The sequence below is a fragment of the Puntigrus tetrazona genome, chromosome 8, assembly GCF_018831695.1.
Source record: "Puntigrus tetrazona isolate hp1 chromosome 8, ASM1883169v1, whole genome shotgun sequence".
In the NCBI taxonomy this organism is placed as follows: Eukaryota; Metazoa; Chordata; class Actinopteri; order Cypriniformes; family Cyprinidae; genus Puntigrus; species Puntigrus tetrazona.
The window spans coordinates 11,049,985-11,065,809 of record NC_056706.1 but is presented as its reverse complement, the minus strand read 5'-3'; the positions used below and the strand labels follow the sequence as shown (position 1 = coordinate 11,065,809).

Sequence of the window (15,825 nt, the reverse complement as noted above, 5' to 3'; positions counted from 1 at the left end):
TGGGTCGCTCTGCATCCGTGCGCACTTCTGAGGAGAAAAACAGCGAGCAACTAAAAAAAAAAAAGGGGACAAGACGCGTCCTTGTTTTTTCGTGAATATTTCTTGATCCTCGTTTGGTGCGCTCTGGAGAGACGTGGAGCTATTTCAAGCTTTCGGTTTCTCGGGATATATAACATTAGAATGCTGCTAGCATCCGTAACATTTGGAGTAAGGTGTCTAACTTAAGGTGACCATCGCGCTCGAGGCGTCGACGTTTGTTGGAACGCATAAATGGACGAATACCAGGAGGACTGATTCAGGAATTGTTGTCTGGAAAAATGTGGCTGAAACGGTGTGTCACACGCAGGTAATAAATATCCTTTTCTGAAGATCTCTCAGCTGAAGGCTAAATGCATTAAACGCCCTTTGCCAAAATTCTGTCATCTGCGAAAAGAGTTTGTGTGCGGCAGCTTTGATGCCGTTATCACTTCACTTGTTTTGAACGTGACGTCTTACTTAAACCCTCACGTCTTTGCGCTGGTGATATTCGAGAAACGTCTTAAGTGATGCTGGTTTGTGTGAATAACTAGAGGGGCTCGTAATTAACAAGATTGCGAGATCGAGGTCGAAGAAGTCATTCGCGCGGCGCTCGCTGAAGGTCGCCAAATAACCGCGATGCGACAACCAAAGACTTCGGCGCGCATAGATTGAGTCAGTATCAGCAAACACCCTCGCATACCACAGTACACCATGACAGAACAACATTTGCTGTGCGGTCGAGGCATTTATGCCATTTTCTGAATCACCCCTCTTATTGTCAGAATGACATTTTGATCGTAAGGTTCACGTGGTGTCGCGGTGGAAAAGTCCGGGTCGAGTCAGAGTCAGAAGAGCGTAATGGCCAGGGATGTATTTATAGTTAACAGGAGCTCTTAGCACTTACTGTACATGCACAGCAAGAGTAGGATTCGATCAAAGCGGACGATGCGTGTCATAAATCTTTATTATACATTCATTATGGACAAAAAGTCAGCCAAATGCTAAGTAATACACTCTGCCGAAGAACTACAACAGCTAGAGAATAAGAGCCATAAAGAAATGTTCATCGAAATGTTCATTACTCTGGTTTCCTTACTTATGACCCCCAGCAAAAAGATGAAAACCGAGAGCAACTACAAGTTCGGTTATTTAAAAATGTGAAGAATCTGACAGCTATGCGTCAGAGTTACATCTGTTTAAAGCTGTTCCGAGAGGCACAATGTAAGAGCATGTTTAAGGTGGGAATGGCGATGGAGCCAGGCGAGCATCATCGTGCATTGTCTACCTGATGTAGGATGCTGCAGCATCTTGCATTCTGGAAGAGGTTCTCCAGAGGCACTATCTTACCATAGTCCCCGTGTGATAAAGTGCACATTTTACATAGTTATGTTGTTGCATGTTCTGTTTAGAAGTGTTCTTGCTTTATAAAGCCGTCAAGAAGTCTTGTCTTGTCTTAAGAGTCAAAAGTGTTTTCTTTATGACTTTATGTCGGTTAAAAGCACAGACTGGTCTAATATCAGCTGGAAAAGAAATGCTGATTGGCCCTTGACTAACTGCTAGTTGGTCAGACCAGACAGAGTTGTTATTCAACAGAATGCAACCTGGTTGGTTAGGGCTTACAGAAAATTTCTCCTTCTTCTTTCAGATCGCCCCTTGTCGTTTTGCTGTTCTGAGACAAATGTAGCATGAAATGCATCTCATCTTGTTTTTAGTGGATTTGTGTCTGTGTGCGCTTTGATTTAAAGCATAGATAAGAATGAAAGTTTAGGTAGTCTGAGATTCATTTACAGCAGGGAACACTGCATTCGAACAAAACTGCGAGCAATGGCTGTTGAAGTTTAAATGTGTTAGATAAATTAAGTATGAAATTGCTGGTAAACCAGAGGGATATTATTTTTCTCATATCTGGTGATCTGCATTCTAAAACTCACCCCTCACAACTACTGCCCAATTTAGCATGGCCCATGCATTATGTATATCTACATTCTTTTTAGTTTTACAATACACAGTGGCAATAAGGCACACGCTTTGTTACCTCAGCAAAAGGTCTAAGGTAGCTCTGCTGCCAGGATTCAGAACAGCGGGGAATCTCCCGCTAGCAGTTTGGAAAATGCCTCACTATATGCGAGCAGGCTGAATAGCCTTGATGAAGATCATTTCTGGCTGCATCTCTTTTAATTGCTCCATCAACTACTTTAATATCTTCACATCAAGGTTATCAAGTCCTCTCCACGGCTCCAGCGTTCTCTCTCGAGGCCTGATTCTCCAGTGTACCTGCCCAGGATTATGCTGGCGCTCTCACACGTAAAACAGCCAGAATGGGTCCTCATATACACACAGACTGGGCATGTATCTCACCGTGTCCAGTTCACCGACCGGAAGCCCGTTAGGAGTAAACAGTGATAACGGGAATGTGGGAATATCAGCCCGTGTGCTGACCTGAACAGCAGCTGGTTCATTCACGAGCTCCGTCACGGAAAGAGGCCAGCTTTCGTCTCTGCTTTGGCACAAGCCGTTGGGTAAATTCCGTTTTTTTCAAGCGTTGTAGCGACTTGAATTTGATCATATTTTCACGTGTTTCTCCTTCTCCCTGTCAGATGAGGTTCTTTAAGTACGCACACTGTACAGCCCGTCAATGTCTTCAATGGCAGCACACAACTACCTCATTACCATGTACACCGTAGCGTGTAATAGCTTGTAACACTTCTGTCATTTTCATACCACTTTTTCGCATGATGTAAAGCTCACTTGCACCGCTTTGTAATGCATGCCTGGTTGATTAGTCGAGGAGCGCTTCTGCTCCCATTCGACACTCTCGATGGTCTGATATACTTGGCCGAGCCAGTTTGTGTTCGCCCACCCCCATAAACTGTTATGTAACAAGCGTCTTGAGGAGTTCAATAAGCCAGAAACAACTTCATACCGCGGCTAATGGCACAAATGTCTGTACCAAAGCTGAAGTATCTTAATCAGGAGGAAGTTTTAAAGGCCAGAAAAAAGCGGAAGTCTGAAGGAAAAGTTTTCCAACCAGGAATAGCCATTAGAGAAGGTTTTAGACTACTTCAGAGAAGCACAAACAAAGTCGAGCGCCATGTTTAAAAAGTAGAGCTTAGCAAATTCTGCTTATGTAACTTCTGCTTCTTCACGAAATTGTTTGGTATGCATGTACATTCAAATCTTTAAAGCCTCCAGTCAGAGTCAAGTGAAAATATCACACAATAGCATCTTGACCGACCAGACCAATTTATACAGAGCGTATTCAACATTCAGACTTTCACGATGAACACACTCTTAAATATAAAGGGTTCTCTACTGGCGTCTGTAACACTGCCATACATCACATTTTGCAGAATGAGAATAAAATACTTGTTGCTTACTAATTTGGGGATGCCAAAAATAGTCACTAAACAGTTCATACTTTTCCACAAAATATGTAGCAATTTTTTACTTCTGACATTTTGTAAAGTGAAGAAGTCTTATATTATTTCTGGAAAAAGCTTTAAAGACATGATTATATCTTTCTGGTTACAACTTTTTGTTCATTTTATAAGCTGATTTTTACATGCATGAATGATTCAGAAGTCATTACTTTTGGTCTAGAATTATGGTCAAAGAAAAAGCATAAACATTCTTATTTTACCTATAAACTATGTTTATGTATAAGTTCTTTACCTTTGCTCAGTAGATGTTTGAACACGTTTCCACTTCTTTTGCTGACTGTAAGTAAAATACTACATTTGAATATTTTTGTATTTTATCATAAATATTTGACGATGCATACTGCTTTAGTTATTTTGAAAAATGCCTCAAAGCTAATATATAATTTAAATGAATTTAAAATATGCTGACAAAAACGATGCAATGGTAACTTTATATTGATGTTTTGAAACATAATCGTGTTAGGTGATGACAGCTTTTTGCAAATCAGCAAAAAGTTTTTCAAAATGTAAGGATGTACAGTTCACTTGGAGGCTTTCACATTCATTGCACAAATGTTCTGAGTGAAATTGGCTCTTCAGATTATTAAAATGTTAATTACACAGAAGCAAAAATCCTTCTTTCTATTCACTGAGAAGTTCTTTGTGGAACCAAGAATGGATATTCTGTAAACCCATTTCAGATTTTTAGAATGCTGAGGCAGTGTTACTTGTCCCAGGTGTTGGTGGCCGTGGCAGCCGAGATCACCCTGTACCCCTCAGCACTGCCTGTCTAACAGGGCAGGAGTAGCACACCTGAACCACACACACACACACACACATACTCATGCCAGCACCTTTGTTCAATCAATACCGCTTCTATAAACCTCAAATTTATCCGATCATGCTTCCCAAGACCAACAGTGCCTGCTAGCCCTCCAGGGCCATGTCTCTCCACCTCTCTCCTTTTTCCACACATTTCTTGAAAATGAACAGTAAACACTTTTATATGAGTTTAAAAGGACTCTGAGGATTTCTCCAAGCGTCAGGATCATCTGGGTTGACCTGAGAGAAGTCAGTGCCTCTATTATCTGTAACACTACGTTTAGTAATGAGAAGAAAGCGTCAGGTTACTGTTGTTTAAGCTTGCATGTTACAGCATGCGTGCATAGCTTTGTTGTCAGACCTCAATGAGTCGTGTACACAGTTGTGCTGAGGATTTTAGTAATGGAGTCTTTAAATACTTGCTGTGGCTGTTGAGGCTCTTTTATCTGCAAACTTTTAGTTTGGAAGATCCCTGCAGTACAGATGCAATGCAGATCTTTTCGCTCATACTTAACAGCTGATCCTCTCCTCCCAGCAGTGTTATTTGTTAGACACAACTAGAGAGAGAGAGAGCGTCATGTGTGTGTGTGTGTTTTGTGTGTGTGTGCTCGTTCACTTTTTGTTGTTGTTTACTGCGATAAAGTGCCATTGGCTGTGCTTACTTGACCTACTATAACACACACATATATATAATTTCAGCATTGGACACAGTCTGTTACTGTCCATTACACAAAGGATAGCAAACAGTTCCTTGTTTTCTTTAAGAACAGAATTACCTTGGCTCAACAAAACCTGATGAGGAACTGGATGTTTTTTCTGGATCATTTGTGTATAAATGACTAAGTGGGGGCATCAGCGTTCATTTTCACCCAGAACATTTGTTTGACAAAGCGTAAAATTACATCTAGAAAATATTGTAGTCTTTACCACTGAATATGAAAAAAAGCGTGTTTATATTCAGAACAAATCCTCATATCTTTCACAAATCGAATTTATAAGCCTAAAAATCCGTTTTTGCACGTTTCCTTATTCTTCACATTCTTTGAGGCGATCTCATTTCAACCAATTTAATCCGCTCAATGGCTTCATTCTGCCAATCAGCATAATTATTGGATTAAAATTTGGATCATTCCTCAGGTTGCTGTTTGGCGCTCGCTGTAGTATTTGTTGGATCCCTGATCTGGGCATTGTCTTGGCATTTTGGATTTAATGGGAGTAAACAGAATGTAGAAATATGACATTTCACGATTCAGCCAAACAGCTGTCTGGGGAGATGCTGAGTGGCATCAGTCCATTATTCATCTCTCAAGAGGAAAGAAAACCATTAAATTTATTCGATCAAATTATGTCATAATTTTTCACTAATCTGCTCTTGTGAATCTGCTAGCAGCAGAGGTGGCATGCTGCTAATGGCTCAGAAACTTCATTTTATTATCCATCTCTGGATCTTCCTCAAATGTGAATAATATTTAATCTACTCACGTTGCATTTCAAAGTTTATAATTTATGATTGATTGTAAGAATTTGAATTAAGGCTGGAGTGGTAAAGCTAGAACAAATTATGTCTTAGTAATTTCAATGTGAACACAATATTTATTTGGGAGTTACTACATCAATGTTTGACTTCTACTTTTTTTATTGTACTAAAATATTTCAATATATGAAAAGTCTTCAATGAACATTAATTTGGTTGATGATACAAATGTTGGGTTTTTACGACAGTAGTTTGCCGAGCGGTTTTGTAGTGTATTTTTTTTTTACTTTTGCAAAGCCAAGCAGTAATAAGAAATAATTTTTAGCTATCAACCAGTTCTAGTTCGAGTAAGTGAAAACTTTTATCTTCAGCCCCCTCGGTTTTGAGTTTCTTGTCCCGTGTTTTTGGTTGTGATAATGACTTGCAGCTCGAGGTTCCCATAACGCCACATCAGAGCAGCGAGGCAGAGAGGAACTTTAGCTTACATGCTAATTACAAGTCTCAGATAGTTTAGAAATGTAGCATTGGACAGTGTAATTGCCCCTAACTATAACGTGACAGCAATATGGACACCAGGGGACACATAAGCTGCCACAGAGAGTTCTGGAAGCTAACTGGATGTTTTACATACACTGTGACTTATTGAGGTCAAGCAGGGATCGTTTATTTAGCGTGTGAGGCATTAATTTGTGCTGAAATGCAATATATCATATAAGTCCAAACATGGGCCTCTGTTGGTATAGGAACTAACAGAATAGATAGAAATTACAGCGCTCCAGCGCCACTGAATCTATGAGTCCATATCAGCTGCTATGCAAAAGGTTGTTTGCATATGCCATTCCACTGATCAGAGACTTTGCACACAGAGAAGTGCGGATATACCAATAAAGCCATCCTTTTCACATTCAACACACATAGTAAACAGAGGAAATCTGGTAGGATCACTGCACTCTGCACACGACATGTGAAATTTACTGTATAAACCATATTGAAAGAGATTCATAATTAAATGAAATGTTGATTAGGTTGGGGAAAATATACCTTTGTGTATGCTACTATAATAGTAGTACAGTTGAAATATATTTAATATTTAATAACTTTTTCTATTATATATGTTTATATATTAAATATATTTAGATATAAAACATAAAAATACTATCTTGTAACTTTTATATATATATATATATATATATATATATATATATATATATATATATATATATATATATATATATATCTGTATGTGTGTATTCATATGTCGATAATAAATATGCATAGCACACACATACATATATTATATAAACAAAAACTTTTATTCTGAATTTTCCAGCAGCCAGTTACTACAGTCTTCAGTATCACATGATGCTTCATAAATGAACTACAATATACTGGTTTGGTGCTAATTATTAATAATTAATAATGACTCTCATTACTATAAACATTGAAAATATTTTTACTGCTTAATATTTTTGAGAAACCATAGTGCATATTTTTTCAGGATTCTCTAATAAATATAATCGTTAAAAATTTTCTTAAAGAAAAAAATGTTGTAATATTGTCTTTACTGTCATTTGTAATTACATAAATCATATTTTCTTCTACTGCATACTCTCAAACTTTACAATCACAGTGCACCATGGTTTATACAAAACAACAATAGCTTATTTAACATTTTATGCTAGCTCCTAGCACTAAAATAAAGGATCAAATTTGTACATTATTAACATTATAAACAGTAGTACTTTTCCAACGCAGTGAAAGTAAACACTCTGCTGAAATTCAGTCAGAATTGCAAGTCAAAATGAATTAGAGAGAACTTGTGTTGATGCTTATGATGTCTCTATGGAGATTAGATTGACATCACATTTGATTGGACATGAACAGTAATGACAAAGTGGTATAGCGTTTGGCAGATAGCAGCAGTAGAGGAGTGTGATGGAGAGAAAATAGATGAGTCTGGCCCAGAGGCTGGCCAAGAAGCATGCAGAGTCCTCTGACGGACACTTTTGAGGTAAAAATATCCCTGCTCAGGGGGGTCAGTAGGAGCTTGACTTGCTTTGATCCAGCGGTTACTGATTTTCATACTGCTTTAAGCCTTTAAAAGTCTAAATGTTGTAATGAATCCCCACTCCTTTGAAACTTGATGCCCAGTCTGAGATTTGAGTCGTGACCTTGAAACCAGACAGCATTTCAGTCAAGATTCAGCTTCAGTGAAGCTTCCAGCCCCCCGTGGCCCTCTCCACACTGTCCCATAATTGCCTTCAATGGGAGCTTTCTGCTGAAATGTGATTCCATCAAGCGACTTTATGTTGGTTAACCAATTAATTTTCTACTGAAGACTTCAATATGAGGAAGATTTGAACATCCTTGCGTGGGCAAAACCAAATCTCTCTCTAAGAAAAGACGACGGTGGTCACATTTTGTTGGCGTGAGTGGGTAACATTAACCACTTTCCTGAGAGCTTGCCAGACACAAGGACGGAGAACGTTCCAGATATCCATTCCTCCTATTAAGGACTTCAGTGCTTGTATATCTGAGGCTTTCAGCTGGATGCATGGATGCAGTATGGCGTTGCGTTGTGTGCATCACGAGTTCTTGCTGTTTTTGGAATGTAAGTCACTTTTATTTACTACATTTTCCTACAGTTATGTAATACAGCATACTCAACATGAATCATTTATCCATCAGATGACAGATTCTGGTATGCTACACAAAAGATGCTTTAGATCTGCTAGCATGAAGTTATTTTAATGATATTATGTATACACCCTTATTTACAATAAGTAATTTTGTTTTTAATAATGTACCATATTAAAGTAATATGAAAACCTTTTATCAGCGGAAAATGTTTGCTATTCTATTATTAATTTATCTACTAAAAGAATAATAATTGTGTAATTAAAGTATATCTATTTTTTTCTGGCCTAAATAAATCAGGCTCACTTGTTATCAACAAAAATTTATAAAATTAATTAATAAATTAATAAAAACAACAACAGCAATCAAAATATTAATATTGCAGTTTTACTGTTAAAAAAATTAATGAACATTTAGTAGTATTATAGTGATATTTATATTGATTTGTTAATGTTTTATTGGATTAAATAATAATAATTGATTAGTTTAAATTAGTTCCTTTAATATTGTCTTATTTTATTTTTTCAATAAAATAATATGCATACACTTTAATAGCCAGTAAAAATGGCATGTACTAATTTTAGGCACTTATTGATAGAATTAATAAAAATATGTTCTACATTTAAAGAATAGCGTTCACACCACAAATATATCAGAAAAACAATATCATTGGAATCACTTTCACAACTGTTTTCATCAGTTGATGGATAATATTAAAACATCTACATCAATCAGAATTCATTCTTCTTTAAAGAGTCTGAGCATTTACAATGTGAGTCAGCATAACTCAACCACACGCTCAGAATAAACAGACCTTTATTTTGCATTGAGTGCGGATCACGAGAATATAGTTATTGTTAAGATTCCTTGTGTGAATGAGCTTTGGTGCAGAAGGTCAGAGCTGAAAAGCATACTGGGTAACATAACACAGAGTATTGTTCACACGATTACTTTCTGAGTTGCATGCTCTCTCATCTGTGCTCAATTTATGTATTAATGAATTTTCTGCTATGCCGCAGTCGTAAATTACTTTGACCAATAAATCACATTAGCATAAGGGCACATTACACACACACACACACACACACACACACACACATTCATGCGTCTCATCTTCACTGATCTTTCTTTAGGTTTATTGGTTTGTCTGTCAATGTTTGCTTGTTGATCTGAGTCAGTAATCTCATCTTACAGATCTGCTTAGGAAGCTCTCTCTCTCTCTCTACTTCTTCTCTCGTGCAGTCGCACTAATTAGTGCCTTGTCTTTACTGCTCCATATGTGTGTGGTGTGAGGCTCGTGAAGAATGACAGCAGGATTAATCTTGGCATGAGCGTGCACAGGCAGCGCCAGAAGAAAATGGAGTCCAGTCCTGCTCATAATTTGCTGTTTGCTCCCGGACAGGCGTTTTGCTCAGGCGCTTGAGCCAGAACCGACCTTAAGGCTTTAAAGTGCAGCTGCGCTGACCTCTCTCCTCCAACCATTATTATTCTGGGCCTCTGCCTTAAGGTACAAACTCTTATTAAAGGCAGTGAAAAGAACAAGTCAATGTTTCTTATCTATTGCGAATCCTTTTTAGCTATCTCTCTTATTCTCTTTCTCTGGGGTGGAATTTGGGAGTCTGACCAGCATTTGATTCAAAGAAACAAAGAAGTAGTTTCTTTAGTACAATAAAGACAAAGAAACGGATAGAGAAAGCTACGTGAAAAGGCTTTAGATGCACAGTTGCTTTGGAGATTTGCTGATCTTTGTAAAACTGTTTAAAAGATCGGGGCTGGAGGATGGTACATTTTTTATTCTTTTAAATGAAATCTTATGCACTCCAAGGCTGCATTTACAGTATTTGATGAGCAATATTGAAAAACGTAATACTGTAAAATGTTTAAAATAGTCATTTCCGGTTTAATATATTTCAAAATGTAATTAATTTATTCAATTTATTCTTGAGATGAAAAAAAAGTCATACCCAAACCATACCAACAAACAAGCAAACAACAACAACAAAAAACTGTAGCTGGCAAATCAATTGAAATATATATTTACAATGTGTTCTGAATTATTAGGCAAGTTGAAATTCTGGTCATATTTTCTTCCAAGAACATTTTACCAATCAGAAACCACATAAATATATAATTATATATAAGGAATGCTAAAAATAAAAAACTCCATGTTTTCTTTTTCAGACAAAATGAGCCAAGAAAGATATTGAACTCAGACTAGAAGTAAAAAAAAACAAAAAAAAAAAAACATTAAATGCCCATGAGAAGAGTGATAATGCAATAATAGCAGAATAAGTTAATAATATAGAATAATTTAAGGAATGGCCACAAGTAAGGCCGGGTTCACACAGCAGCAGAATACGGTTGTCAGTGCTGTATTTGGGATTGACAACCGTATTTTCTTTAAAGTGTGACTCTCAAAATGTCTAGTTCACACAGCAGCTTACATCTATGTTTAGAATTCTGTCTGTATGAGCGTGCGGAAGTAAAGCCCAATTCCTTACCAGTAACCATAGAGACAGTGACTAAAGTAATATCAAAGAGTCTTTCTGACACGACAAGAGTCCAATTCAGCCATAGAAGTTCTTTCTTCAAGCCTTAAAAAATTCTTCAAGCAGGTGGTTCAAGGGATGTGATGCTGTTCCTTCAAAGAGTCACTCCCAACTCATCTATCCACAACGCCTATGAAAAAAAGTCTAGATGGATTTCCCACTTTAGCATGTTATTCTTATTAAGTGAGGGTCATTTTGTAGGATTTTGAACCCTAGTTCTCAGTCTATGAGAACCTGACACACATTGTTGTGGAGACTCCAGGAAGGTTGCAGTTCTGAAAAATTATGGCGATGGTGACTAAATGGTTCTTGATGTTTTCTCAGCTAATTCTTGACATTAATTCTCAATTCTTTTGCAGTCTACATGTGTTTTCTTCTCCACCTGTTTTTTCTGACTCAGTGGGACCCAGTGGTCATTCCTTAACTTTGCTATTTATATTATTGCATTAGTATTGCACCCTTTTATGGGCATTTTATAACTAGGAACTTTTAGTCTGACTGGAAAAAGAAAACTTGTTAATAATTTGGCACATCTAAATATAACGAGTTTTAACTTTCAGCATTTCTGGACAATTTTATATCACTTATATATGATTAAATACAAAATCAATAGTAGTTATTAAGATTGGTGTTGTTTGGGATTAGTAAAATGTTCGTGGAAAAGAAAATATGACCAGAATTTCAACGTGCCTAACAATCTGGAACACAGTGTAAATATACTACTTTAAATATTGAAGCTTAATAAAAATATATACATGTTTGGAGATTATACTTAGTTTCAACCATTATACCAAAATATATTTCAACATTTATTTTGGGGCAACAAAATACATGTCCAGTGGTACAGTAGCCTGTATTTAAATTAAGTCTAGATTTAAATGTAGATTTATAATGATTTAATCATATTTTACATTTTTACTTTAATTTTTATTTGTTTTATTTTAATAAATTAATCAATGTTTAAATGCTTTTAAAATATGTATTTATGTAAAAAAATCATTATATAAAAAAAATTATGTATGTAGTATAAAATATATATTATATTGCGAATTAATCAAATTCAAAATAATGATTACATTATATATTTATATTTACTGTGTATACTTATTATGTTTATAAAAATACACACATAAAGCACATACTATTATATATTCATATTCTTATAGTTCTATTATATAGAAATATATATGTAATAAACATAACAAATATACCTAACATATTTTTTTATAAATATTTACATGCATAATGTAAACAACAACAACTTTGTATTGTTTTGCAGGCCTATATTATTATTATTATTATTATTATTATTATTAATGTACAAAATATGCTTACTGTCTTTGTTGAAACTTAAAATAAAACAATCTCAAAACTTTTGAATGGTAGTGTAGGTTTTTTTCCCTATTCATGAAGTGGTACAGGCATCTTCCTTTCTCTTTTGATGGTAGTTGGTGCTCTCTCACGCTCTCAGAAAAGCCTGTGGGCATCTCAGGCGGGTTACAGGTGAGGTCCTGTGCAGGTGAGACGGTGTGTTTCCTGTCTTAATCCCACGCCCTCCGTGCCTGCGTACATGAGCCGACCTCAGTAGTGCAGCCGAGCTGAAAGCATAGATTATTAATAGAGCAGATATAGCCTGTGGTTTCAGGACCAGAATAAAACAAACGTTGATGCATGTCATTTAGAATTACACTGAGTCACTGAGCATTAAAGAGGCCAGTAATATAGACAGGTACGCAGTGATCCGGGCTAAGCGAGGGCCAGCGTGGGCTGTCCATTCCATTTTCTGATAAATCCACAGAAACCCCATATTTTTCATTATATTTATAGGTCTATTCACATCAACTTTGTTTGGAGATGCGATTGTCAGTATTATTCCCGTCAGCCACTAAAAAGTCCACCCTTTTTTCTGTCCGAGTCCAGAGGAGACACCAAAAGCAAACTTTAAAGTCTCATTCTGTAATGAAAGAAGAGAGAGATGAGTTTAACGCATCAGGTCGTCAGTCATCAGTTTACCATCAGAGTGCATTTGAAAAAGACAAATATCTGTGTCTCGATGATGTTTCTTCCTTTAAATCTGTTTTTTGGCTTCTCATATAGGCGGTTCCATCCAGTCAGATGAATAGGCACGTTTGATCACGTAGAGTTGCCCCTGGAGCAAGAAATGCATGAGGAGAGAAAGAGAGAGAGCAAAGGACCCTCACCGAGCTATTCATGAGCTTCTTCTAACGCGATGCAAATGAAAGGTTTCTTGTATCTGTTGAGTTCTATTTTAGGTGTGTGAAAAGCAGCGTGGAGACTTGCTCAGGGAGATGCTCGCTACACAACCCAGGAAAGGCGGGCTGAATGGACAGGAAGTGTGTGTGTGTGTGTGTGTGTGTGTGTTTGGCACTTGTTTGCATGTGAGTACAGTGCTGAGCGTTTAGAGGATGTGGGCGGTTTGACCCTCTCTGCTCCTAACACTTACACTCTCTTGAGCCACACGGCATGATGCTTATCGGAAATCTCTCACACCGTAAAAATACCACATGATGGCTTATGGTTCTGTTTTCTTTTGAAAACACGTGTCTTCTGCTGGGCTAACCGTCTGCATGAGAAGATGAAATTAAACTAACACCTTTTGCAGGTCTTGTATGACATCGATAACTTAATCAGTTGAAGTGAACTACCATTAGTACATTTATACGATTTATAAAATCCTTAATTTCATTTTTTTTTATATAAATCACAAAGTCCTGAAAAAAATGTCAGCTTTGTCCTAACAGGAATAAAATACAATACAATACAATATTACTGTATTTATTGTATTTTGGTAAACTGCTTAGCATTGGAGGCTTCTTGGAGCCTTCAAAACCTCTTATTGACCTCAAAACATTTGAATGATAGTGTATATTATGCTATATATTGTATTACTTTATTCATTTAGCAGATGCTTTTATCTAAAGAACTTACGTTTAAGAACATAAGGAGCACTTCAAGCAGAGTTGTAATAAGTGGCATCAGTACCAAGTTACAAGTGGAAGATTATATTACAGGCTGAAATGCAGAGAAGAAGAGAAAGTTGTTTTTACAGGAAGTTCTTTTGTTTATGGTATAGCGCTTGCATGTGAAGTGTCTTCAGCTGTTGAATGAAGCTTGAGATAGTGTGAACAGATCGGGTTGAAGTTCACTGAGAGGAAGAGAGTGAAGATCAAGAAGAGTGAACAGTAAACAAACAGAAACCAAAAAAGTAGCTACTTAAGGGGAGTATAACCACGAAACTTAAACCTAACCTTAAAATTATAGGCTGATGAATTTTCTTAAGGCCAAACCTCAGAACCCATGTCCTATCCGATCCTAAATTCTGATTGGGTAGATCGGAATTGAGTTGATTAAGGAAACAGGTGCCATTTAGCTAAAGCATGGTAAGATGTAAGTACAGTAGCAGAATGTGGTAGGTTAGTTTGGTTATGTAGTAAATCTTATGTTGTTGACCGTGACTACAAGGTTTTGAAAGTTACACTGAGGGTACACTTTGCAGCTCCTTCAGACTGACTTCCTGGATAAAAGGAAAGAGCAGCCTCAAAATAAGTCCCAGATAAGCTGTTTCTCTACTCTTATAGCATCTTTGCTGAGCCACGATTGACATTATGAACTGTGATGATTGCCCACCCATGACATTTTCTTCTCACTGTTGTGCTGTTGTGACTGGCAGTCAGAATCCAGCGGTGCTGTCAAGGTGCTGAAGAGAGACCTGTTGATCATTTGATTCGTGTCTCAGCTCCAGACAAACTCAACTGTCTAGCATCTCTCTGAAACAACTCAAGTAGATGTAATCCCGGTGTACTTTTGGGACCTTACTTCTGCAGGTACTGCACCTTTTCTTTTTGCTGATTCATAAATCTGTGTTTGGAGAAGTAACAATGTTACACTGAAGAGCTCAGGCATGTCTTGAAAAACCGTGAAGATAATCTCACTGATTTGCTGTACTACCTAAGACCTGTCAGCAGATTAATGTGTGAAATCTTTTCTATAGTGAGTTAATGGCAGGGCTTTGCAATGGCGTCACATCTCTCCCAACGAGAGAGCAGGGATTTGTCCTTTTCTCTGGCTAAGCCTCATTACACACTCACATACATAGACACCCCTGTCATATCTCTCCAGACTGCTTCTGATGCTTCTACATATGTATAATTACTTGGAGATCCTTCCTGAATTGCTTTCCACTGACAATTTGTAACTTTTAATATTTTGTTATTAAATTTAATTCAATTGTATTATGTAATTAATATATTTTATTTGATTTGGTAATTAATTAATTTTATTAAGACATTAGCATTATTTGCCAGGCATATTTAATGTAGCTTTTATTTTATTTTATTTACAACTTTTGGCTTTTAATATTTTCTTACTTTTTTATTTTGTAATTTATCTATTTTATTAACAAACTGACTTTATTAAAATATTTACTTTTGCCTGGCATATTTAATGTGGCATTTACTTATTTTATTTATTTATTTATTTATTTACAACTTTTGCTTGCCATATTTGAATTTTATTTTATTTTCCCAACTAAGCTCTATTTGCCTGGTGAATTTATATTTTTGTATTTAATTTACTTAATATTTTATTCAATTAAATTTTCTTTCTTTTATCTAATAAAAACAGTAATTAATCAAATTATGGATAATTTTTTATTATTAATATTATTAATATATTCTTCAATAGAATACTTTTTTTTTTTTTTTTTTTAAGTTTTGAAAGTTTCAGAAATTTCACTTGCATACATTGCAATTTTATCAATCATTCACGATCCTTTTTCTTTTATTGTGTTTTATTTCTCTCTTTCTCTCTCTGAGGCATTGTATGTGTCTATGCGTGTGTGTATTTGTGTTGAGAGGCGTATGTGTGAAGAGGAGTCATGTTCTGT

General features: G+C 36.4%; 1 pseudogene; it reads left to right on the top strand.

The window, feature by feature from the left end:
• The first annotated feature begins 304 nt into the window (after window positions 1-304).
• Window positions 305-15,825, top strand: part of LOC122350695 — a 34,950-nt pseudogene continuing 19,429 nt past the window's right edge.